Source organism: Protopterus annectens, chromosome 4.part0 (genome assembly GCF_019279795.1).
Source record: "Protopterus annectens isolate FY-2018-M chromosome 4.part0, PAN1.0, whole genome shotgun sequence".
Lineage (NCBI taxonomy): Eukaryota > Metazoa > Chordata > Ceratodontiformes > Protopteridae > Protopterus > Protopterus annectens.
The window spans coordinates 516,980,854-517,008,849 of record NC_056733.1 but is presented as its reverse complement, the minus strand read 5'-3'; the positions used below and the strand labels follow the sequence as shown (position 1 = coordinate 517,008,849).

Sequence of the window (27,996 nt, the reverse complement as noted above, 5' to 3'; positions counted from 1 at the left end):
TCTTTATGTTTATTTCTCCTTTGTCCCTTCTGTTCATTAAGCTTACTTATCCTTTCCTCAGGCACTTATTAAACCACTTTCAGTTTTGAGCCAGTATTTGTTCCTGAATAACCATCAACTCAGTGAATTCATCCTCCCCTTTAAGTTTAAAAGAAAACAAAAGTATGTTATTTTTATTTTTCTGTAGATTTATTCTTGCTAGTAAATAGATCTATATTGTAATAGTGAACTTTGCAGTTGGAACCCCTGTCTGTGGGCTATACTTTTACGTAAATTATTTATAATCATGTTGTCAGCCCAAAACAAAGAACTTTGTCCACTACTATTGCTCTGTTGTCTTAGAGCACTGCTACCTTTGGTATTCTCTCCTTCCAACAGGAATCCATTGATTGCTTTTAGCAGTCCACTATCTTCTTTCCATGAGTTTGTTTCTCCTTTGTCCCAGACACTTGTTAAACCCTTTCAGGTTTGAACCAGTATTTTATTTTCCTGCATTTTAGGTTTCATTTTTCTCATTGTTTTGGTCCTCATGGAGGGAATAAGTCTACAGACTTAGCAATTCAACGTCCATTGAAACCTCCTTATCATTAGACAACTGGTTAAACAGACAAGTGCAGTTTTTAATGCTGCGTATCATTGTTAATCTAAATAACTTTATATTGGACTAACATTAGAGTAATGATACAAATAATAGTGAACATATTTGGTATTAGTTGAATGGAAGCACCTACCTTTGCTCAAAGGCCTCTTCTCTGATTGTTTTTTGTGACCTTACCTTCATGCTTGGTGAAACCCGCTCCATTCATCCTTGATATACTCAAGCTCACTCTGGTCCCCTACTCTACCCCCAATTTCCTCCAACTCCCAGATAGCCTAAGCACATACATCCAAAGCTGCACCTTTCTAGGCAACTACCCAATTAGATCAAACATCTAATTAGCATATACCTAAACTCCCTCCTCCACTAGCAATTGACCTTTTACCACACCATCACATACGCTCACTCTCATTCAACCATGGCCTTTCTACATCTACCAACCCTGATGCCTCTTTCTCTCCTAGCCCACCTGACCTCTCTTTCCAGTCACATCCACACAGACCATATTCTTCCACTACAGCCAATCACTTTTTCAACTACTCAGTGTATCAACACAAACATGGCTCTAACACAACCCCCACATAATTCTGTCATTCATTACTTCAAACTTGAGATCCAAACTCAAAAACTTGAAAACAAAAATCTTCTTCTTCTTCTTCTTCTTTCGGCGTTTCCCAGTTAGGGGTCACCACAGCAAAATCCAAAATCACCTGTCCGCTCATGATTGGCAGTGGAGTATTACGGTGTTGAGTTGCCCGCTCTGCGCCCAGTCTTCCACAGAAGGCACACACATGCATGCACTCATGCCTAGGGCCTATTTAGAGTGTCTAATCCACCTACAGCATGTATTTGGGATGTGGGAGGAAACCGGAGCACCTGGGGGAAACCCACATGACCACAGGGAGGACATGCAGACTCCACACAGAAGACACCCCAGCCGAAGATTGAACCGGAGAATCTCTTGCTGTGAGGCAACAATGCTAACTACTACACCATCACAGCTGCCCAAATCTGAAAACAAAAATACTTTTCTAAAAAACACTCTTTAACGCATATTTCCTCAGCATACACCCCATATCCTATGAATTTAACATTAGATGGTGACATGCACCCCAATCCAGGACCATCCACTATCGAGTCCACCACTAACCCAAAACCAAATACACCCCTGAGAGCTCCCAAAATATCCTCAGTGCAAATTTTTCACTTGAAGCATTTACAATAAAATTACCAAGCTGTATGCATGGATAGCTTAACACTCTCCTGACATACTAATAATTACAGAAACTTGGCTAAAGACAAAGAAATACTACCACCCAGTTACAGTATACTAAGGGTAGATAGGCAAAACAAAAGGCAGAAGATACAGCCATCTTATATAAAACTAGTCTGCAATTTCCCTTTTCCCCTCTCCACATCTCAGCCTTTTTTAATGCCAAAATCATTAGTGCTCTGCTGAAGTTACACCCCCACAAAAACTTGTCCATAACAGGACTTTAAATCCCTCATGGAAATAACATAAGTACTACCAAAGATTTTCTGTCAGGGGTCACCCGTAATAGCCCACAACGAAAGATAATTTTAGGAGATTTCAGTATCAACTGTCTGTCAGTCAATTGCAATTATCCTCAGAATGTCATTAATCTCTATGGCCTCACCAAACTAATTACCTCTCTCTCTCACTACATAAACAACACCAACAAAGGTTCAGTATTGGATTGGATACTCACTTCTTCCCATAACAACATGTTCTCCTATGGCTCTCTCTCTAATGCTCTAAGTGACCACCTTCCTACCTTCATCATTAGCTTTTAAAACCATGCTCCCAAACTACACACCTTAATGAAGAATGCAATTTCTTCCACTTTCAAAAAGAAATATTTATCCAGAACCTATGACTTTGTAACTGGCAACATCTAAAGGATCTTCCCTTAGATGACACTGTTACAGAATTCTCCAGAAAATTCCTTAACATTCTACACAGTTTAGTCGCCCCAGAACAAAATGTGGAAAAGCCATACTAGCCCCTTGGCTGACCAGAACTACAAAACATCTAATGAAACTTATTGACAAGGCCTGTAATTCCTGGAGAAAAAAAACGGTACTTTTCCGTTATTGGGGCAACAGCTGTAATCAGCATTTGGAATGTTAGCCCAAGGTTGCAAACATCACACTGCTGCCACTGATGTTTAAACAAAACGTTGTACTTCCCTTGCTCCCCCATTATGTTGCTCAAGATCAGAAAATGGTTGCTTTATATGTTGTCACTGGGTGCGAGTGCGCGGTGTGGATAAAATAGCGCACAAGGGTAGCCACCCGCCAGTATAAACCTTGGCTCTAGACAATTGCCGGTGTTGAAGTGGCACCCTGACCCTATGTGCAATAATGGGAAAGAAGAATTGTGGATTGATTACAATCACACTCACCCAAACAAGCGTGAAAACTGGCATTTGACAGATGTGTATTTTGACAGACTGCAATATATCAAACACTGGCATGCTCTTTTAATAGAAGAGGATACAGCAAACTGTTTTCATGCCAATTAGCTGTTAACAGTGTCCTAAAAAGAACTAAAAAGAAACTAGGTGACCTTATGCACTGTTGAAACAAAGTCATCAGAAAGGCTATGGGAAGAAAAAAAATGAAAAGAGAACATGAGGTAGCTAGCTGAACTCTGAATAAATATGTCATGTTAGCGGAACTTTGAACACAGGCCAACAAATAGGCCTTTATAACCACAGATGGAAGGATGACAGAGATGTAGACAGCTACAACTACTCTACATGAACAGCAGCATGTTACCTAAACAAGAAAATAATCCTGGTGAGGTCCCAAACACAGAGCAGACAACCCGCAAGCCTATCACCTCAAATTTGCTTGTGTGAGAACCAACAAGTCGGCCAGCTGCTTTTCTTTTGTGTTATTAAAATGACAACCAAAAACAGTAAATGTCTATGAAATTTTAAAAAGGGCCAGAGCATGTGGTACTTTGAGTCCTGCTCACATCTCTCAGGCACCCCCTTACACCAGTTATACCCCATAGCATCTATTTCAACCAGTCAGGGACAAATTTCAAAAAAAGAATCAAGAGGTTAAATGAACGGCAACTTTCATTATGACAAAACCGTTAACGAGGCCAAGCAAGATGTTTCCACATTAACAGAAAAGTACCAGAAAAAACATACAAATGTGTCATCAACTCAGAAATTATGGTAAATACCAAATAAAAAAAAACTGATACCTAATATTGTGGATATCCAGAGGAATGAAGGAAGGCTATAGTACCTAGTATCGACCCACATTCTAGACCTTTGCAAATTTCAACAAAAGTCTCACACCCCATCCTTCTACAAAAACTTACTTCAAGGATTTGATGAAACCTCTACCACATGATTTAATAGCCATCTTGCTAACAGATCACAGTTCATAAAATGGCACAAAGACCTCTCCCTTTCCTCCCAGTCTCCATAGGTGTCCTCTAGGGGTACATTCTTGGTCAGATACTATTCAATATTTTCTTTAATAACCTCCCGGATGCCAACAAATCAGCTATAATAATTCAGTATGTCAATTACTCTACCCACATTTGTAGCACCCCCAAATCCTAACATCCTGCAACAAATCATCGAAGAATCATTTTCATCCATTGTAGTCTTGCTGACTCACAACTTTTTCTTAACCCCCAAAGAAAGCAAACTTAGTTCCTTTACTCCAAGACACCTTTCAGTTCAGAAACCCTCCTTTGATATTCAGCAAATAACACTAATTTGAAATTGTCTGACATACTAAGCTTCGCTATTCGGCCCCTATTTTCACCAACTCACAAGTTTTTCAGCTCTCAAAGCTCAAACAATGCTATTACAAAGTAACAAAGTTTGCTGTAAATCACCCACAAAAATCCCACCATTGCCTAGCATTCAAAGAACTAAACTGGCTTGAGTTACCACACTTACAATCTTATTCCCAACTTGCAACTACTAGTAACCTCATCTATAAATCTGCAAACTGTCCATTACTATCAACTTTAATCCAGCAATACAAACCAAATAAACTCCTTCCCACAACCCACATGCTGCTCCTCAAGATCACTAAATCAGCAATACAGATGCAGTCTGTTCTCAAACTATGTCACCAAAGCTTGGAAAACCATACTGACCTCACTAAACATAGGCCGTTTCAAACATTTTAAACAGAAGCTAAAGTCACACCTGCAGAATCTCTGGCTCTGCCACTGCACTAAATCTGGATAAGTACCCCTAGAGTACACCATAAATCCATATTTCTTCCTACTCTTCAACTACTCCCCTCTCATCTCTTTCTCACAACCCTTCTTTCCTGTACTTTCACTCATTCATAGGTTCATAGGTTCATAGGTGGCCCTAGGACCTATATAAGCCTAGCCAAAAAGGTACCCTGGCTTTCGCCACCCAAGAAAATAATTTTCCTGTGCCCCTGTCGAGCAGAGCCACAGAAGTGATCCCTGGGGTGAATTTCCTATTTCCCATCCAATCATCAAGATTTTTCTTGAAGAGTGCTAATGGGAGATTTGTTTGACATAGATAGGTAGTCTGTTCCAGAGTATGGGAAGTCTCTGGGACAGGAATCTATCCCTCCAGCATGTTCTGTTTATTGTGGTGACAAGGTTTAGGTCCCTAGAGCGTGTAGCTCTGAGGGATTGGGATTTCTTAAGGTGTAGCATGTCCAACAGCTCTGGGTTTAACATAGCTTTATATGTTAGGCAGAGATCGCCTCTGAGTAGGCGATATGTGATGGAGTAAAGCTAGAGTTTTTTTAAACGGTCTGCATAGGGCATCTGTTTGAGGCCAGTAATCCTCTTTGTGAGGTATTTCTGTGGCCTTTCCAGTTGTTGTAGATGTCTTGTGAACTACATACCAAAAGGGGCATTGTACTCTATAATGGGTCTAATGAGTGATGAGTAGAAGGGAACAATGACCTCTTTTTTTCTGGATGAGAAACCTTTTGTGATGAGGTGAGCCATGTAGAAGGATTTTCTGACCATTGTGGTGATGTGATTGTCAAAGGAGAGACTACTGTCCACCTGTGTCCCAAGGTCTCATCACATTTTTGGCATTAAGTAGACTACCAACTATGTGGTAGTTCATGGGTATAGAGCTTTTATGACAATATACTTTTTGGCATTGAGCTTCAGGCCATGGATTTGACACCAGGCATCTGTCTCAGTGAAGCCCTTTTGTAGTATGTCCACATCATTAGTAGTTTCGATTATGGCTCCTAGTTTGCAGTCATCTGCAAACTTTGATCGCTAAAGACCTTCTGTGTTATCCTGTACTTCAGAGAAGTAGATACCAAACAGGAGAGGACCCAGGACTGAACCCTGTGGTACTCCACTTGTCACTGGTCTGAAGTCGGATTTGGAGTCTGCTACTTTCACAGTGTGGGTTCTGTCCATGAGCCAGTTGGCAACCCATCTTGTGACATAGGGATTTATACCTAGTTTAGTGAGCTTATCTATAATTCCTGAGTGGGGGATGGTGTCAAAAGCCTTGGTGAGATCTAGAAAAGCTGTGTGAACCACCTTACCCTCATCTATGGCTTTGGTGACTGTTTCAAAGAAGTCAATCAGGTTTAGGAGAAATTATCTGCCTTTTGCAAACCCAAACTGGGTAGTGTCCAGAGTTTGGAGATTACCAATGTCTTTGTTTATGAGTTCCATGATGATACATTCCATGGCCTTGCAGTCCAGGCTCATCAGGCTAATGGGGCAGTAGTTCCTGTGGTCTGTCATGGCTCCCCCTTTGTGGAGTGGGATAACCATCATGGTGCACCATTCAGTGGGCACAAAGCCTGAGGTGAGCCTATGATTGAACATGGTACTTAGGTAGGATGCCAGTTCATTCTGTAGTTCATGTAGAACGCAGCCTGGGATATTGTCAGGTCCCATGGATGCTGTGTTCTTGGCTTTGGAGAGTGTGTTTTTTCCTTTGCAGCCGTGATTACAAGAACTTTGCATTCTTCCGGTATAGAGATGGGTCCTCTAGGGGGTGAGAGTGGGGTAAAGTTAGCACTGAACCTATCTGACAGGATGTTGGCAGTATCAGTTGGTTCTGTATATTTAGTGCCATTGTGCTGTAACTCAGAGCAGATCTGAGTGTTGCCATTGAGATTCTTGACATAGCTATAGAATGCTTTGTGGTTGTCTTTAGAGTAAGTGGCAATTTTGTTTTCGTAACTAGTTTTGGAGGATTTTATGAGGGATCTCAGCTTCTTACTGAGGTTGACCTGGGACTTCCTCCAGTCATGAGATTTTTTTGCAACAGTTTCTTTCTTCTGTTGTAGAGTTTATAGCAGAGGACCACCAGATTGGTTTCCTTTTTTTGGAGGATAGCATCTTGGTTCTATTAGGGATAGCATGATCCATGCACTCATGAAGTGCTTATAAAGTGCATTTGTGTAGGATTCAGCAGTCATACCTCTATTGTCTGTCTGCATGGGTGTCATGATGTTTGCCATTTCTGTCTTAAGAAGTGTGAAGTTGGCTTTGGAGAAGTTTTTTTATGGTGGTTTCCCTAATTGGGGGTGGGGGCTGGATGTGGATGCCTAGGGTGATTAGCTTGTGGTCGGATCTGACAAATGAGGAATTGACCTCTAGTGTGGAACACCGGTTGCCCATGTTGGTAATGACCAGGTCTAGAATATTGCTGCCCCTGGTGGGGGTGTAAATAAGTTGATTCAAGGCATTGGAATTTATGAATTACAGAAAACGTTGAGCAAAAGAGTTGGTACATGAGTAGTTTTCCCAGTTAATGGTGGGGTAGTTGAAATCGCCCATTATTAGGGTGTTGCGTTGTACCCTAATACTTTCCAGTGTATCAAGAAATGAGGAGTTGGAATCCTGGGGCATGATGGGGGGTCTGTAGCAAGCTACAATTTGGATTGTGGTCTTGCCCAGAGTTAGTTGCACTTGGATAATCTTGAATGCTGAAACTACAACATGGAACCACGATCACCAAGCAGGAATCTAACAGTACTGAAATAACGCTAGCATACCATATAAAAACACTCATAAAATCAGCGATCAGCACTCCATATGTGCCATATTAAACAAGCACTCATATCTATTAAGAATTGTGGTTGAAATTGTTGAATTATTAGTGTGTTCGTACAACTACTTGGAGTGTGATTGTAAATACTATTAATACTATTAATATAATTCAATAATTTCATCCACAATTTTTAATAGATATGAGTGCTAGTTTAATATGGCACATATGGAGTGTTGATCGCTGATTTTATGAGTGTTTTTATATGGTATGTATGGTCGAACATTAATAACAAGAATTAGTAAAAATTGTTTCATTTATTATTTGTTGTTGATGTCCACACGTATACATTTTTAAAGAGATGTATTTTATGAGTTAGTTTTCCTGCTCTTAAGGATGGGAGAGGTAGATATAATTATATGTTTTTTGGTGCTTTGTGACCACCAGTGAGACTAGATTCAGGTTTTGCTTTGTGGATAGCACTTTAATTGTAAGAACTAATTAACTAATGACCTCTCTGATTGGTTTAAGCATTTGAATACCTGAACTGAAACTTTTAAAACAATGTAAAATGTTGCCTGACTTTTTTCTGAAGAGGTTTTTCTAGTTAGGAAGACGAAAACGTTGTTTTGTTTTATACAACTAAACTTTCATTAAAATAAACTTGTCCTTGTCCAGTACTCTACTAATCAGTGCGTTATTTCAGTACTGTTAGATTCCTGCTTGGTGATCGTGGTTCCGTGTTGTAGTTTCAACAGTTGTGGTTTTTCGTGTTTCACTAATAATCTTGGATGCATTATGCTGTGCAACTAGCCTGGAGGTGTGGATATCCTTAATGAATATGTACACACCTCCACCTTTAGTGCTTCATTCCGGGTTAGGTGGCTGATGCAGGGGTGCTCTCTGGAGCTTTGAACCAGGTATCTGTCACTGCACAGATGTCGATGTTCTCCATTTTAAGGAGTGCCTTGAGTCAGTAAATTTTGAGGTTTAGACTTCTAGTACTGAGTAACATTACCCTCAGATTTTGCTTGCTTGTACCTGTTACAGTGGTGAATTTGTCATTTGAACCTTGCCTAAAAAAGGCACTATAGGGGTGGCAAGAGCCTTAGCCAGTATCTGTAATCCCAAGGGTGACAGGTGCAGGCCATCTCTGGCAAAGCATCGTGGTCTGTCGATCATGTCGTCCCAGGCAAATACTGGATCCCCGTAGAATGACATCAGAAGCTTAGCCAATTGTTGAAGTCAATCATTTTGTCCTTGTACTGTGGTATCATTCTGGGTGATGGCAGGATGCTACTCAGGGCTAGGGTCATACCTGCCTGGGCTACAAGATCTGAGAACTCCTCCATGTCTCTTTTCATGTAGTCCAGGGAGGTACGTCTCAGGTCATTCACATCAACATGGACAATGACAGTGTCATATTTGTACTTGTTGTGGAGTGACCTGAGTGTGTACATTATATGGTGGATCCTGGCACGTGACAGGCAGCTAAAAGTAACTTTCTCCTTGTTTAGCCTGATGAGTGGAACATCAGTGTGCCTGACTATACAGTCACCTATGACTAGAGTGTTGGGTACGTTGTTATGCCTTATGGGCTGTAGTTGAGTGGCACACTGAGTTTGTGGGCTATGTGTCATTTGGGTTGTGTTGGGGGGTAGAGTTTGCTTGCATTTCTGCTTTGGAGGTCCCTGATGCTTGGGCAGGTTTTTATTGAGAGCCTCCGTGAATGTAGGTGTGTGTTTTGTGTTTCTATGTGTGTGTTTTGGTGGTGTAGGTTTTGAGAGACTATGTGATGAGTATGGTGTGGTGCAAGTGTTTACCTTCTCCTCTTGACTGTCTAGTCCAGTCTTGGGTGAAGAGAGCTTTGCTTCCAGTTTGGCTATATAAGTGCATCTCTCACAGGTTGTAGTGTTGGGTGGTAGGAGGAGAGGGTTGTCTGTGTACATGAGGCAATTGCTGCATTGTCCCAAGATGCCCAGATTCATCAGGTAGACAGCAGAAATCACCGGGAGCTGACCCTTAGACATGCCTGGATAGGTGCTTATTTATTAAGTACTAAAAACTGTTTTCCTCTAGACAAGTGAGGAAAGTTGAGTGCTGTAGTAATTTGTAGCTTATTTAGTGCTTACAACGAGTTCTGAACAAGTGCTGAGTTCAAAGAAACAGATCTGAGTGCTGAAGCTAGAAAACTGGCTAGTTCTAAGAAACAAAATTAAGCTAGAAGGCTTCCCTCCAGCACAGAAAGGCTTGGGGGCTCAGAAGCATACAAACAGTCTAGACCACTTACAGGAAAGGCAGGAAACAAGCTTAACATTTTTTTTTTCATTCACCATAACTAACTACTACCTCCCATTTTTCCAGTCATTTCATCTTTCTTACATTCATCTAGAGAATCTTCTTTTCCCTTCCATCTCCTCCTTCTTTACAGTTTCACTCACTTCTAGTTCTTCTCCTTCTTCAGTCATGTTTTTGTCTATTACTCCAGCTACTGACTACCCAATAAAAAAAAGAAAAAGTGTAAAAGGATGCTGCTTTTATGCAAATTGATCTCTGTATTAGGCCTTATATTTTTTATTATGAAACTGCTTACTGAAGTTACAATGTTACTGGTCCACTGAATTTTATGTCTCTATATTGAATTATGCTCATTGTCTTCCGTTGCTCAAAACAATAATCTGTATCCATCCCTTACTGTACTATCTCTAATGATTCCATTACTATGCAGACTTTTCAAAATACTATAGAATGATTTTTCTATACCTTGTATAAGATTTTGCAAAAGTCTTTATTCACTAGACTATGTATACAATTGTAAATTGCTGTTTTTTTCTACACTGTGTATAAATATTTATCTAATATGTATCATTTGGAGCTTTTCTACCTGGGACTCAACTGAAAAGGGGACTCTGTATCCATTCCCTATCAACAAGAGCAAAAAATAAAAATATAAAAAAAAAAAAAAAAAAAAAATTAAAGAATGCTTTGTGATGATTGTGATAATAAGGTACCAGAAGAAGTAGCAGGAATCAGGAAAACCAACGTTGAATGTTTTTGTGAAATCAGTTTGTGTTTCTTTTGGAAAATTTTCAGTCTTCTTCCTTATTTTTTACTTTTTGGAATTTCTCAACAGTGTGTAGGGAGGTGTGTGTGTGTGTGTGTGTGTGTGTGTGTGTGTGTGTGTGTGTGTGTGTGTGTGTGTGTGTGTGTGTGTGTGTGCATGTGCACGTGTTTCTTGTTTAAGGGCACTCATAGTAGAGTGCATCCCATTTTGAGTGTGTGTGTGTGTGTGTGTGTGTGTGTGTGTGTGTGTGTGTGTGTGTGTGTGTGTGTGTGTGTGTGTGTGTGTGTGTGTGCATGTGTGTGTGTGCACGCGCATGCACTTATGGAGGAAATGATGTACTGAGATGCAAGAGTGTGTGTGTGTGTGTGTGTGTGTGTGTGTGTGTGTGTGTGTGTGTGTGTGTGTGTGTGTAATGGCAAAGGGACAAAATTTTACTTAAAGACTAAATATTGTCCCTTTGTCATTATTAACAATACTTTTTATTGAAACTGGCTTAGTGAGACAGAAGATAAAGCTCTGAGTTTTTTCAGCTGTCTCACAAAAGTGTGACAGAACCACAGAGGGACAGAACCACAAAACCAATTTCAATAAAAAGCATTCTAAAAAAATTACTTTTTTATAGACTATAATGTGAAATGATGAAATGGATGATTAGGAGAAGCAGCATCCAACATTCTGATCGGAGAAGATGTCACTGGTGTCAGATGATGCGGAAGACTAATGTAAGGGAAGGGGCTGACCTCAGACAGGTAGTTAGTGATCTGAAAAGGGCATTTTTTTTCCTTATTTCCTTGTCATCTGCTACAGTGACAGAATCATATATGTGATATGAGCAGTATCTTATGAGTCATTTGGAATTTCATTAGGTTCATAGGTTCATAAGTTCATAGGTCGGTACTAAGCTATTGGCCCTAGTGCCTATAAAAGCCTAGCCAAACAATTCCCCGGATATTTCTTCCCACAATATTTACTTCCCTGGACCCCTGTCTAGCAGGGTGACTCACGTGATCCCCAGGGTGAATTTTCTATCTCCCATCCAATCGTCAAGGTTCCTTTTGAAGATGGCCAAGGAGGCACTCTGCTTGACATGTTTGGGCAGTCTATTCCAGAGTATGGGGAGTCTCTGGGTCAGGAACGTATCCCTCCAACATGTTTTGTTCATTGTGATGACAAGGTTTAGATACCTGGAGCGTGTGACTCTGAAGGATTGGGATTTCTGTAAGTGGAGAATGTCCATCAGCTCAGGGTTTTTGTGGGCTGCATTAGTGAGACACTGGAAGAAATGCCAAGCTTTGGGTTTTTTCCACTGTCTCCTTAATGACAAAGGGGCAATATTTTACTTAAAGAGTAAAATATTGTTCCTCTGTCATTATTAGAAAGCTTTTTATTGAAGCTGGCTTTGTGAGACAGCAGAAAAAAATGCTGTCAGTGTTTTTTCCAATGTCTTGTGACACTGTGACAGAACCACAGAAGGACAGAAAGAAAGAGCCACAAAGGCAATTTCAATAAAAAGCATTGCAATAAATACACAAATCTACACACACACACACACACACACACACACACACACAAATGCACACACACATATATTTTTTATGGAGCTTTTTTCCCCAGGTTTGCACTGAAAATGGATTATGTCCATTTGGCTTCCCCGGAATTTTAAACATAAATGAATACATACATAGATAAATAACTTACTTAGTCTGGAAATGATGTGATGTCCAAGAAAGGTATTGAACTGCAGTAGGGTTGCTCATAACATGAAAACAGTAAAGACATGTCACCCTGTGCCCCCTAGTGGTGCAGCATTTAGCACTGTTCATCACAGTGTTTGGTTCTCCAGTTTGTTTCTCAGCTGAAGTGCCTCCTGTATAGACTACAGATATCTTCTCTGTGTCCATGTATGTTTTCAGTGGATGTTCTCTTTTCTTCTACACCCATATGTGCCATAGATGTATTGGGCATTCCTCCAAATTAGCCCTAGACACGCATGGTGTGTGTGTATGTGTGTGTGTGTGTGTGTGTGTGTGTGTGTGTGTGTGTGTGTGTGTGTGTGTGTGTGTGTGTGTGTGTGTGTGTGTGTGTGTGTGTGTGTGTGTGAGTTTGTGTGTGTGTGTGTGTGTTTGTCCATGCTGCGATGGGTTGGTGTCCTACTTGGGATTAGTTTCTGTGCCTTGTATCAAATAAGTGTTTTTACAGGCACCATGTGTGCCATAATCCTGTATTATATTTAGCCGGTGACTAATGATTGAAAGACTGAATAAATGAATAGGCATTCTTTTTGAGGAAGTGTAGTACTTGATTGTACTATGCATGCAGCCATAAAATCAAAGAGAGAGATAATATAGTGAATATTATGACATAGGTTCTGTCTGAGCTACTGCCCATGTTGGGATTTTGTTAAATAAACATAATGCTTTATTTTGCCAGATAACCTAATGAATTAAAAAGAACTTGACAACTGCAAGTCACAAATCTGGGAACCTAATTAGAAAATGGGCTACATTGGTGAACATTGCTGAATGGATAGATATATGAATAAAAGATGACCAAGACTGTTACGTTCTGCAGATCTAAGTCGTTAATTAAAAAAGCTGTCTGCAATCAGGAACTGCAGTGGCTACCTTGTAAATAAACAAAAGGCAAAATATTAGGCAGTTGATTTGCTTACTTGTCTTAGTCAAAATACTACATTTATAAGTATTAAGAAAGGAATAAAAGAGAAATATAAAGATAAGTGGAACTAACTTGTCTCTGTTCTGTTTTTCATACTGCTGATTAACTGTCCAAAAGCCTACAATTAAGCATTATCATTAATCATGTCTTAAATAAACAAGCAACTAGGTACACATTTACAAACAAAAAAAATCAAACAGGGACTGTAACTGTAGACAAAAGACTCATTGGTGGATAAAGTGGAAAACAAAATCAAATACTCCACTATTGATTGGTATTTAAAGCAAAAAGCCCGAATGCTTAACACATCAGTAACTCCATTACTGACTTGTACTTAAATGTTATAAATCCTGAGTGCTTATTTACCATTGAGTCAGATTGTTTCTGATACTGTAAGGTACGTGAGGTATACAAGCACAATGACTTTTTCCAGTGTTCTGATACTGTCAATGTATGAAACAGGAATGTGCCTTCAGGACAAGAACATCCAGTAACATCTTTTGATAATCCATTAACCTGGAAATATGCTGTTTGATACAAGTATTCTAAATTTTGTTGTAGTTGTTGACATTAGCAAGAACTATTTTCCGATGCATGAATGGTAAAAGATTTAGTGCATTGTGGTATTTGCAGTAAGCATACTGGAAAGAAATCAGATGTTATACTTTAGTATTCACTGTCAAGTTGTTCCAGTTATTTAGACAAAAAATCTGCTCTTCACAAGTTTAATTAATTACAGATATGTGTGTTCATCATTTTCATTACCTGCAGAAATGTGCTTGACACAGGAGTGTAAATGTGAGCTAGTCTGAGCTCACTCCTTCCTTGGAGTGTTGCAGTTGTTGCAGAGTGAAAGAAAGATATCTGAAAAAAAGAGGCAACTACAGTTTAATGTGGAAACATAGAAGGAACAAAAATGTGTTCTAGCCTGTGTGACAACCTAATTTCTGATTATGCATAGTTAAGAAAATATGAAAAAATGAAACAATAATACGGCCACATTGGTAATTATTCTTATTCCTTATGAGAACACACTACAATCCAGCTTCAAGTCAGTATATGTTGATGTTTTTTTGTTAATAAGTCCAAAAAGTCCATGAAAAAGTAGTGGCAGTAAATGTGTAACTATTAAAACTTTAAACAGAGATTAAACATCTCAGCTGAATTCATGCATATGCTTCAAACACATGCTGTGACGTGAATTCTTCTGTCAGACTCTGTTAGCATTTTAGTGCTTGTTCTCTAACAAAATATTACTGAAAGTGAATCACATTTGTAAGAAAGCAGCATTTAACATGTGCCTGTACATATGCATACATAAATACTTACTGTCAGCCAGAACAAAGTTAGAACTAAATCCTTGCAGTATGTTAATTTACATAAACTGTTGTAGAGAGATTTTACAATTTGATAGAGAGGAATTTTCTTCTGTACCAAGAGTTTATTTAACCTATTTACCAGTCTTCTTTCAAAAGAATATGAGAGCTAATTTTTAGAACTTTCTTCTTTGTGATCTTAAATCTCTTCCTCTTGATGCTAGCATAGCACCCAAAAACATAATACAGAACAAGTTACCTACTCTTTAAGATTTTTAAGGAAAAAAAATGACCTGATTGCCTGCAGCTAAAAATATGAGACCTGGCAGGTAGATTAAATAGAAGTATGGGCTAATCATTGCTCACAAAGCATTCATCAAACCACCCTACATGAGCTAATGCTAGATTGGTGAGTCTTTCATATGTACTTACCAGTAATGGTGCAAGCTAAATGCTAATCAAGGTATTTGCATCACATTGAGAAGATTCTGAATTTTAAAATGTTAACATTTAATGATTGGCTAAGAATGTTGTGCCATGGACAAAGGGGGATTCATTGCCTTGACCATGTGAACAGAGATGTGCAAGATATAACTTGGCTATGTATTTGCATGCCTTTATGTCTTCCCCAGGGGCATTCACATGTAGAATATGACATTTCACACTCGTATTAATTCATTATTTATTTATGTTTAAACAAAATCTTAATTTCCGAAGACCCAAAATAAATGGAAAATGTAAGACAAAATGCCTATTCCTTGAAAAGGAAGAGGCTGCTTTAGTAAATTAAAGCAGAACTTCTATATCCTGTTCTGCTTAAGACTTAGTAAATCAGTTTATTTGTTAACTGTATTTGTGGTTCACCTGCCAATGCAACATAAGCAGAATGAACATTGCAGTAAACAAGTTACTTAATAAGTATACGACTTCCATTATAAACATTTCTTGACACTACTTCAAGAATTTAAAGCCTGTGCCATTTCTTGCATAAACTGTTTTATTATAATGACTGAAAAATGCTGCATGTATCATGATCAGTTACTGCTGGAGCAATACATTAGCATTCTCACCATATTTCCTTATTAGTTATCATCGGAAATGACATTTTACATTGCCAGCTATTCAGTTTCCAACCAAACATTTAGCACTGACAAGTACTTGTTTAGCATGCCTTGCAGTAGAGCTACCTCAAGCATAGGATGTGCTTCAGGCCTTACAGGCATGCCAGTCAACCATTAAGGATTCATATCTATTTAAATCCATTTGTACTTAAGTTTGCCTCAAAATCTCTAATGAAAGAGTTGTTAATATCATTGTATTTAGGACATGTCACTATGGTGCAATGTTGCAACTAGTTTTCACTGTCCTAATAACGTAACATCAGGACTAAGCTGATACAACTAGAAACTCAGTTAGACAACAGATGTCAGAGTACTTCTCAACCTTGGGAAAATAAAAGTCATAGTACATGCCTGCAAAAATTAAAGCACGGGGACAGAAAGAGGAGCACTTTCTTAATTTTCAGAATAGGAGGTTTTTAGACAGTTGACTTCATACAGTTGATGATAATAAGCCACTGAATGGGCTTAGTTCAGCCATTTAAGGATGCCTGTATCTCAATATCAGTAAATGCAGGGGCAGCAAGGCTAAATCTGAGGGCAAAAATCATAACATTGCATTTAAATTATAGCGCCTTTGTGAACCCTCGTAGTCTCTGTTGGAACGTGATGAACTGCTCATGCTGGAGAAAAGGTTGTCATGGTAGGTTCACATGCTGTAGGAGCTTGCTGCTTGCCAGAAGAACATCACTGCAGTAAATATACATAGCAGTAATCCCCGAGACTCTGTGCAGCACTGGCAAGGACTCTTGCCTGCCCAAAGCAAGCTGCAACATCTCAGTTTCACTACAGCCTCTACTGTTTTGTGTGGGCTGGGGTAGTTTCTTCAAATGCCTGGGAGATCGGTCAGGAAGGCAGAGTGATGGAGGAAAGGGTACTCCCCCCACTGCTTTCATCTTACAAAAGGATTTATCCATCATAAGCAGATGAACAAATACCTAAGAGGTTCCCTGACTCCTATCCCCCACTGCTTTCACCCTACAACAGGATTTATCCATCATAAGCAGATGAACAAATACCTAAGAGGTTTCCTGACTCTTATCCCCCACTGCTTTCACCCTGCAACAGGAGTTATGCATCATAAGCATATGAACAAATACCTAAGAGGTTCCCTGACTCCAACCCCCCACTGCTTTCACCCTACAACAGGATTTATCTATCATAAGCAGATGAACAAATACCTAAGAGGGTCCCTGACTCCAACCCCCCACTGCTTTCACCCTACAACAGGATTTATCCATCATAAGCAGATGAACAAATACCTAAGAGGTTTCCTGACTCTTATCCCCCACTGCTTTCACCCTACAACAGGATTTATCCGTCATAAGCAGATGAACAAATATCTAAGAGGTTCCCTGACTCCTATCTTCCACTGCTTTCACCCTACAACAGGATTTATCCGTCATAAGCAGATGAACAAATACCTAAGAGGTTCCCTGACTCCAACCCCCCACTGCTTTCACCCTACAATAGGATTTATCTGTCATAAGCAGATGAACAAAAACCTGAGGTTCCCTGACTCCTATCCACCACTGCTTTCACCCTACAACAGGATTTATCCATCATAAGCAGATGAACAAACACCTAAGAGGTTCCGTGATTCTTATCCCCCACTGCTTTCACCCTACACCAGGATTTATCCATCATAAGCAGATGAACAAATACCTAAAGAGGTTCTCTGACTCCTATCACCCACTGCTTTCACCCTGCAACAGGATTTATCCATCATAAGCAGATGAACAAATACCTAAGAGGTTCCCTGACTCCTAAAAAGATTCCTGTACACATTTTAGATATAATTTTTTCACACTAAGGCAGATAAACTACAAAAATGTGCTGATGCTGTCAGTCGTATAGGACCTTTTTAAAAACTGGGGCCAGCAGCTCCCATTACATTTGCTCTCATGTCTTTCTCTTTGTCAGTCTCTTTCTTGATAGCCTTTTTCTAAGTATATTATGCTATATCAGGTTGTTTTTCCAACTTGTTTTGTTGTTGAAAGGTCATAGAGTGATTAATCACCATGGAACTAGCCTTGTAAGATTATATAAAGTCTTAATAAAAAGTTGCTTGCAGAACTCTGTATAGTGTTTTTCTGCTGGGGCTAATTTCAGCCTTCTGTCATTTCCTTGGTGACAAGCAGTACAGCTAACAGGTTAAATCTAAACATTCAGTTTCCGGGACCTGGTGAGCTTGCTTAGAAAGCAAAGAAATAATGATAGAATAAGAGCGGGCAGTGAATTCTCATGGTGACATTTCCTTTCCACTGCCTACTTGTTTTCATTAAGGCTTTCAAGGAATGCAAGAAAACATAAGAACTAACACCATGAGTTGGTAGACAGAAAAAAATAAAGGAAAGGAATCAGCAAAATAATTGTACACTGGGAAACATAAAGGTCCGACCAAACACCGTGATATTGGGTGATTTCAATTACCCAAACATTAACTGGGAGAACTACTCAAGTACAGACTCCCTTGCCCAACATTTCCTAGAATTTATAAACTCAAACACCCTGGATCAACTGGTCAACATCCCCACCAGAGGTGACAACATATTGGACCTGGTCATCACCAACACGGGCGACTGGTGTTCCACACCGGATGTCAACCCCTCTTTGGTTAGATCTGACCATAAACTAATCACTCTGGATATCCACATTACGCCACCACCCCCGGTCAAAGAAACCACCGTGAAAAAATTTCAAAAGCAAACTTCACGTTACTTAAGTCAAGGTGGGAAGTTTCAAAGCCCCCATGCTAAAAGATAATGCTGTCCAAGCTGCAAAATCCTTTACTAATGCACTCTATGGGTACCTACAAGAATGCATGGATCGTGCTATCCCAAACAAAACCAAGACTCACTCCTCCAAGAAAAGGAAATCAGTTTTCTGGACCCCTGCCATAAATAAGCTATACAATAGAAGGAGGAAACTAGTACAGAAAAGATTAAAATCCCAAGAAGGGAAGACATCCCTGATCAGTATCAGCAAGAAACTACCTTCCCTCATAAAATTATGCAAGGCTAGCTTTGAAAGAAAAATTGCCATGGACTCCAAAGATAACCACAAGGCATTATTTGGCTATGTCAAGAATCTAAGTGGCAATTCTCAGATCTGCTCGGAGTTAGTGCAGAATGGCACAAAATACACTGAAATGACCGATGTAGCCAACATCCTGGCAGACAGGTTCAGTGCAAACTTCACCCCGTTCTCACCCCCAAAAGGGCCCATAACTATACCAGAAGAATGTAGTGCCCCTGAAATCACAGACACTCAGGTTAAAACAGCTGTCTCCAAAGCCAAAAACACTGCATCAATGGGACCGGATGGTGTCCCAGGCTGCCTCCTACACGAGCTCAAAGATGAACTAACTCCTCACCTAAACACACTGTTTAAACTCAGCCTCTCCACAAACTATGTGCCCACAGAGTGGTGCACAGCAACGGTTATTCCGCTCCACAAAGGTAGAGCCACAACAGACCCCAGGAACTATCGCCCTATAAGCCTGACTAGCTTGGTCTGCAAAGCTATGGAGTGCATCATCATGGATCTCATTAACAGAGACATTGGGAACCTCCAAACACAGGACCCTACCCAGTTCGGCTTTGTTAGGGGCATATCATGCTTCCTAAACCTGGTGGACTTCTTTGTGACAGTTACCAAGGCTATAGACGAGGGAAAGGTGGTACACACAGCCTACCTATACCTCACAAAGGCCTTCGACACCATTCCCCAATCAGGTATTATAGATAAGCTCACCAGCCTGAACATAAACCCCTACATCACGAGATAGGTTGCCAGATGGCTCACGGACAGAACTCACATGGTAAGAGTTGCGGGAGCTAGGTCTGACTCTAAACTGGTTACAAGTGGCGTTCCTCAGGGCTCAGTCCTGGGACCCCTCCTGTTCAGCATATACTTCTCAGAGGTACAGGCAAGCACAGGAAAACTATGACTGACCAAGTTCGCAGACGACTGCAAACTAGGGGCATCACTCATCAGACCCATCATAGAGTACAATGCCCCATTTGGGATGTACCTTACAAGACACCTGCAACAACTGGAAAGACCACAGAACTATGGCTGACCAAGTTCACAGACGACTGCAAACTAGGGGCTATAATTGACTCTCTAGATGACACAGACATCCTCCAAAAGGGTCTCACTGAAACAGATACCTGGTGTCAGAACCATGGCCTCAGGCTGAATGCCAAAAAGTGCTTAGTCATCCCCTTTGGAAAAAACAAAGTACCCACAAACTATCACATAGTTGGTAGCCCCCTAAATAGGGAAGATGTAATAAGGGATCTGGGGACCCAAGTAGATAGTAACCTCTCCTTTGATAATCACATTGCTACCACCATACTACCATAATCACCACTAAGTGGTTAGAAAATCCTTCTATGTGGCCCACCTAATCACAAAAGGGTTTGCATCCAGATCGAAAGAGGTCATTGGGCCCCTCTACGCATCACTTATCAGACCCATCATAGAGTACAATGCCCCATTTGGGATGTACCTTACAAGACACCTGCAACAACTGGAAAGACCACAGAAGTACCTCACCAAGAGGATCACTGGCCTCAAGCAGATGCCCTATGCAGCTCGACTGAAGAAACTCCAGCTCTACTCGGTTGCATACCGCCTACTCAGAGGTGATCTCTGCCTGACATACAAGGCCATGTCTAACCCAGAATTGATGGACATGCTCCACCTAAAGAAAACCATATCCTCTCAAGCCACACGCTCCAGGGATCTAAACCTCACCACAACAATAAATAGGATGTGCTGGAGGGATAGATTCCTGTCCCAGAGACTTCCCATGCTCTGGAACAAGATTCCAATCTACATTAGGAAGAGCTCCTCGCTAACCCTCTTCAAGAGAAACCTTGACGAGTGTATGGGAAACAGAAAGTTTACCCCAGGGATCACTTCAATGACTCTGCTGGACAGAGGCACAAGGAACTAATCTAAGGGGGTGGCAGAAGCCAGCACATTCCGGCTAGGCTTATAAATGCCTTCAGGCAGATAGCCCAGTACCTACCTATGAACCTATGAACATCTCAAAGGGGAATCCTGAAGACAGATTGTTGATATTGCAAATGTATATGTTCATCAATGAAAAATGCAGAAGCAGGTATAGGACAGTATGATCTGAATGCAAAAAATATGGATAAATTCCTCTATGGATAGACTGGCTAATGGATGAGGAAAACACAGCTTTGTTCTGTCTAACCAAATTCACATTAAATAGGAAGGGAATGCAGAAAGATTGCAAGTGATGAAGGAGAATATGTGATTAGCTACAATCTCCAATTTTCCATTTTCTGATATCAGCAGATAATCCAGAAATTCAACCAGAAGATATGGGGTTGTTTCATTGGGGGTGTCCATACCATGAGATGCAGTGACCCTAGATATGTAAGGGGACAACCACTTTTGTGTGATTGTAGAGGTGAAGCCCCTCTGCCCACTGAATATTGACTTTATAAGTTTCTTATATAGAACTTTAGATGATTTTTCAGTGTTTGTATTTTTTAGCCATATGTCCTAAACATAAATAACATTTATGAAAGGACTGAGACCATTCTGTTTGTAGAACAGATAATTAAAAAAAAAAGCTCACACAATTTGAAAAGTATAAAAGGTACTGATATTGTATGGGACATTTCTCTGACAGAGCTATTAACTTCTACAGTCAGTGAATTATTTGCTTTGGGGTGAGGTAGTATTTTATACTTAAAGGGAGGAAAAAAGATCTATGAATTTCACCATTTTTCAATGATGCCAGTTGGGATGGTTGGCACCAAAGACCAGTAGTCACCTGTATGGGGTGGGGGAAAGTAAGGAATGACTGTTTAAAGAAAGGACTGCAAATCACTTTGACTACTGGGGCCGATCATTTCCTTGACTTGCATCATGTGGGTCTTGCCATGTAAATTGTACTGATTTACCAGAGTTAGTATTAGTGTATCTGTGTAACAGGTTTTGGTAAGGCCTTGGGTGCTGACCCTCATAAGTGGCTTGGGAGTAAGTTCGGCAGCTATGAATGGGACACAAAGAGTACACCAAACTAGAAGCAAGGGGGATGATGGGAGAAAGGTATTCATGGCAATATTATCATTTCTGAAGAAAGATTTCTGACTGCTGGGATGTCCCAGGAAGTAATTCCTGCAGTAATTTATTTTCACTACCATCATTAGTATAATTAAAGACAGTAAAGAGTGGAAGGAACTTATCTTTATAGTGGACATTATGTTGGAGTCCCTCTCTTCCACTGAACCAGTTAAAACAATAAAGTGGCAAATATTCTAGAGTATCTGATTTAAGATTCGTCTGAGACCTGACTATGACAGAATCCTTTAATGTGCCAGAGTGCTAGGATACTGAAGGGGGAGCATCTGCTTAGGAAAGACAGAGTAGAATGCAAAGTTTGCTGGCAAACTCTTAACACATTTATTTGTGGAAATGATGGTATTAATGTGAAATATAGTCATAGCTGAGCATGTAAGGCAAGCACAGTGTGAGTGTTGCAGTCCTTACCATAATATTGAGAAGATGAATCTAAGAAGTCTGATGGTTGTTGCAATGAGTGAAGAATTGTTCTCGTATGTGATCTTATGTTTTTCAATATGCTGTCCATTTGCCAAAATATGAATAAATCCCTTACAACACATCCTTTACAGCACATAATGCATTTAAACAATGTGCAACAGTGCATATACACACTATGCAACAAATGTAACTCAGTGACATTTATCTGCACATGGCACAAAAGGAATCTATTCATGCATCCATTTTCACTACCTGCTTTAGCTAGCCAGATTTAAACTGATCTTGATACTGTCTCAAAGCAACAGGTATAACCCAGGAAACAATCCTTAATGGAATGTGAATCAATTGTGGGATATGTGCCTTACACATATATCATACTAGCAACTGGAGGGGATTTTGGGATATCATCAGTTCAAAACAGAGACTCAAGCGAAAAAAAAAATAAAACAAAAAACAGCCACAGGCAGAACATGCAACGTTTACACACAATGCACCCTAGCCAAAAGGCGACATATGTATCTAATGGTATGTTGCTTATGGCTCTTCTTTAACTGACCAAAGGTCAATTACCCTAAACAGGACTGACCAAAAAGAATGACCAAACTGTTAGATTATCAAAAAAAAGAAGTTGAACTGCAGATTAGCAAATGAGGCAACATATTGAGAAATAAGGAAGCACTTGCTGGCAGTCAAACAAATGAATGAGTGAGACCCTCTGATATCTGCAAGAGCCAGTCACCACTGCAGAGACACAATGACTAATTTTTCTAACTCCATGCTCCCACAGCCTTGGAGCCTTGACAAAAGACAATATTTGGCTTCAAGTAAAATAAGTTACTATACTTAATAACTGCATGGCCTTGTAGTTACAGTAACTAATTGGTTAAGGTAGGAGGCAATATATCCTGATGTGTCAGATTTCATTTCATCTACGTAAGAGTGATTTCTAGTCTAATATGCAATCATTTTGAGCTACCCAATTTTTAGCTTTTGATGTGATTTCAAAAGTAGAAACATACTTATTGGTAGGTCTTTTTTAAAAAACTAAGATCTCTACCTGAGTAACAAATAATAAAGAAATGTACACTCACTCTCTCATGCTTAAACATCTTTCAGCAAAGCTTACTAAACAATTTGAGAGTTGTAACTCAAGAACTCTTCACAGAACAGTAGGCGCTATAGCAGTAACCCACGCCTGGGTGTGGGTAATGCTTGATTTACCCACGGTTGGTGTGGTTTGGTCATGAGGGTGAAGCCCAAGTGGCCAAACAAAGACAACTGTGGGTACATCCAGCATTACTCACACCCAGGCATGGGTTATTGCTATTATACAATGACATTATTTAAGAAAAAATACTTACTTTTCTTAAATAATGGCATTGTATAATGCCTCCTTGCTGCCCTTCCGCAGCTGTCTGGTATTCTGTGGCAGTTCTGATGTACTGCGCTTGCGTATGCTTACGCAGTACATCAGAGCTGTGGGTGGAAACAACAGAGAAAGCAAGATCTCCATTGCTTTTTAGAAAAGTGTCTCGCTATGTTAAAGGAGTTTAACATAGTGAGACAGCTTTAAAAAAAGCAACGGAGAAAGGAAGATCTCCGTTACTTTTTTTAAAGCTGTCTCGCTATGTTAAACTCCTTTAACATATAGCGACAGTGTCTAAAAAGCAACGGAGATCTTGTGTTCTCTGTTGCTGTAAAAAAAAGACTTATACTAATGGAAAAAGTCTGGGCGACCGGACCTTTTTCCATTAGTATAAGTCTGATCTACAACGTGCACGCTGACCAATCAGTGTGCACGTTTTGGAATATTAATGGGGGGTCATTGTATAATGTTCAGTAATGCACAATCAGACTCTGTAATCTATGAAACTCAACACTGCTTCATGATTCAGTACTCATACGCTTAATTTGTTTTTGGGGTGTCATGTGGTTGTTCCTACTTTTACCATCTTAGTAAACAGAATGGATGCTTCCAATCCTGACTCCTGTGTCTCTGTGTTTTGCCATTAAGTTTGAGGTCTTTGGTAGATCTGAATGAGCCTGAACATCACATAATGTCAGAAAGAGACTGAGTAGCATTCAGGGATTGACTTTATTCTTTTTGGAGGGCTATATGGCACATTCTTCATTCACACTTCTACCAGTAGGTCATAATTGATAAAAATAAATAGGACATCTAAGATAGATCTACTACTAGTTCACTACGGGAAATGTGAAAAGTTGAAATTAGTAAAGCCCTGAAATAAAACAAGTTAGAAACTGAACATGAACTTGAAAAAATGACAAAATGAGCAAAGCAATGAAGAAAAGATGTCACCAAACGGATCAAACGGATAGGCAGTATCATACCTCTCAACCTCTTAGAGCATGAAATCTGGACAAAGCTGTAAATATAAGTCAGACAAAGGCCCAAAAATAGGGACAATTTTTAAATATTGCTCTTTCAAACTTAGAAAGTTGATAGAATAACAGGTTTTTCATTAGCATGACTTTTCTGAAGGATATAAAGTCTGAAACTCAAATGTCTGTCATTATTTTCTAACTTCAGTATTTAATGATTTACCACTAATTTGACAGAAAAACACAATTTTTTGAAAAACGGACCAAAATATGAGGCAAAAATGTGGGTATTTTGTGAAAATCTGTAAAGTTGAGAGGTATGGGCAGTATAGATGAAAATGAGCATTTATTTGGGAAAAAAAACAGTGAATTATGACTAAGCCATAATACAGCAAACAATACAGAATATCTGTCTCTCACAATAGCTATCCATTTTCCTTTTGAGTACAGTGGAAAATTTTATGAGATTCAGCCATGTTTTCAGAGTAATTATACATTCATCATAGCATCCAACTTTCCATGTGCACCTCCAGCAATATTGGTTCTACAGGGTAGTTTGCAAGAAAACTGAAAACAAAAGAAATTTCATATCTCCAATGTAAGTTGATACTTTTTTCACCTTGCAGGAAATGATGACATGAAGGTGTTTAGCACATATAGTCTTACTAAAGAGCATTACACTAATCTGGTTTCTATTGTGGATGAATTTCAGCAATACAGTGATCCTAAAACTAATTTTTCTTAGATTTATCATTTATTTTTCACTAGAAATCAATGGTCACTCACTGTGTTCATGTCTATGTGATTGAACTGAAACAGAACTAAAGACTTTGAATTTGGAGAACCACACAATTCATTGCTAAGAGAACTGTGCATGTATCACAGCACACACTCATACATAGTTCAAATGTGGGGCACGGTATTCTTTAAATGATGTTTGTTATTAACCCATAATAAAAGTAAAGTAAGCATTTCCTTTACAAAATAGTAAAAGAAAGTGAACAAGAATACACTGCCAGTTCTGTTGCCACAGAAGGATGAAACCCTGACAACTAGGGTTTGATTAGTGGCTTGGACAATTGATGGAGCTGACAGGGGAGCATAAGAGCACCCAATCCTGCAGGGAGGTGAGAAGACATAGCAATGGAATATAATGATTCCCTCAAAAGAGTGGTTAAAATGCAAAAAATGCAGCCTGGGGAGGTACTGAGGACATCAAAGCAGTGATCGGTGACTGCTTTCATTGTGGTCTTGCAGGGAGCAAGCATACATTTAGGGATGGCGCTGTAGGTCCTGCAGTGACATGATTAGCTTGTGTCTCACCCTGTCTTAGGTTTTTGGGCCAACATAAATGTCCTCATAGCCATGATGCAGAGTTTAAAGGATTAGTCCAGATAAAATCACTTTAGCTAGCAGATGTAGGAGACTCTCTCTCTCTCTGCCTGATACCCTCCCTGTGGGAAGAATAAAGACAGCTTGTTGAAGTTTCCAGTAGTTTATTCAGTTAAGCAGGTAGATGGCTGAGTGTTTTTGTTCTAAAGCTCTTGGTCAAAGAATGGTGGTTTTGTGGTTCCTGCTTCTCCCTTAGGTCTCTGTTGACTTTTTGCAGTTTCTTCTCCTTAACTTTGTTTTTAAAAGCAACAACTCTGTTTCAAAATCTAAAAATCTAGAAGTTGAGACAGGCTTGTCCTTGGATATATTCTCCAGGTTTAGGATGCTGCTGATAGTCAAATCCTGCTGGATTTTGTTATGTCTAAGGAGGATCCCAATCAGCTTGAGACTAGCATCCCTTAAAACTGTGTCCCATTCTCTGATTGTCTCCTCCACATTGTCCCCACATGGGTTTCTTGAAAAACTTTAGTGCTCTAGCAATCATATCTTTTTCAGTACTGTTATTTAGATAGTAAGTCCAAGTAAAGCCTTTTCAGTCTTTTTAGTTGCTTCTCGAGGAGGAGAAAATTGTCTGTAGATTCATGTTGGATATTGTCCCTTGGTGAGCTGTTTGTGTGGTCATCATGTTCAGTGTGCTTGGTTATGTTTACCCAGGTAGGTGTCTTCAGAAGGCTTTTAAGTCTTGTGTTGTCCATTTTTGTATTGCTGCTGGTCTCCTTAAAGTGAATCTCTCAAGTGGATAACTCCTTGGGGGTGCCAAGGGGTGAACATAAAACAGAGGTAATCCAGAGGTCTCGAGTGAAGTCTGGTGAACCTTAAAACAAGAACACTCATCCATCTACCTGTTTTACTGAATAAACTACTGGAAACTGCAACAAGGTGTCTTTATTCCTCCAACAGGGAGGGTATCAGAGAGAGAGAGTCTCCTAGATCCTTTAAACTTTGTGTCTTGTTAGTCCTGTCACCCTCTGGTTCACAGGTAGGATACCAGACTTCACTCAAGCCTTTTGGATTACCTCTGTTCTCATAGCCAGGACTCTGATATGAGGACAAAAGCATCCCTCATTGTAGTTTGAATGATGGCAGGCCTAGATGGCTCTTAACTCTTCAGTGTTTTTGGAGGACTCCCCATTACAGATGAAGAAATTAGCTCATGTTCATGGACAGACTAGATTAGCAGACATGAGGGCAAAAACACTTAGTAGGGAAAAAGAAAGAACACATTCCCAACTAAATAAGTCAGCCCATGTTAGAAACACAGACAGATGTACTGATCTCATGCCAAAAGGCAATCAGAAAAAAACAGGAAATTTACTATTTTAGTTTCTCCCACCAAAAGACAATCAGAAAAAAAAACAGACAATTTACTATTTTAGTTTGTCCCTCCCTTCTGAATCTCAGAAATGATTGGATCACCAATATTAACTTTAGTTTACTATGTTTTCTGAAATGAATTGCAAAATTCTCCACTTGAGCTTTCTTTTGATCTGTTTGCAAGGAAAAATTCTTGCAATATGGTTTTAAAACACAAAATAAACTTGTTGCAGTTGGCAAGCCAATAATAATTCACTATGTTGTAACACTGTTTTATATGAAATAAAGAAAAATCCTTTAAAACATGTAGCATCAAGGGGTTATGGCAGTTTGATTGGTCATGATGATGCAGTTAAAAATTGAAAGCTTTCAATTGAGACAACACTATGCTGTTCACGGTGTATTTGTCTACATAGTAGTTAGCCATATCATTTGGTGAATAGAGAATTTGGGGACTGTGTTTTACTTAATCATTTCTCTAAAGTGTGTAAGACTGAAAGAAAAAGAGACAGAGAAAAAGATTACAAGTGATTGATGCAAATACATATACTGACTGCATAGATGCTGATTCAAGCAGTTGCAAGACTAAGAAGAATTTGTG

The 27,996-nt window shown here is 39.6% G+C and overlaps 1 protein-coding gene across 1 annotated transcript in view; it reads left to right on the top strand.

Annotated features, from left to right (window-relative positions):
* The window catches only part of RASAL1 (RAS protein activator like 1), a 1,855,221-nt gene that overhangs the window by 622,788 nt on the left and 1,204,437 nt on the right, over positions 1-27,996 (top strand). The gene's annotated exons all lie outside the window — the stretch shown is intronic.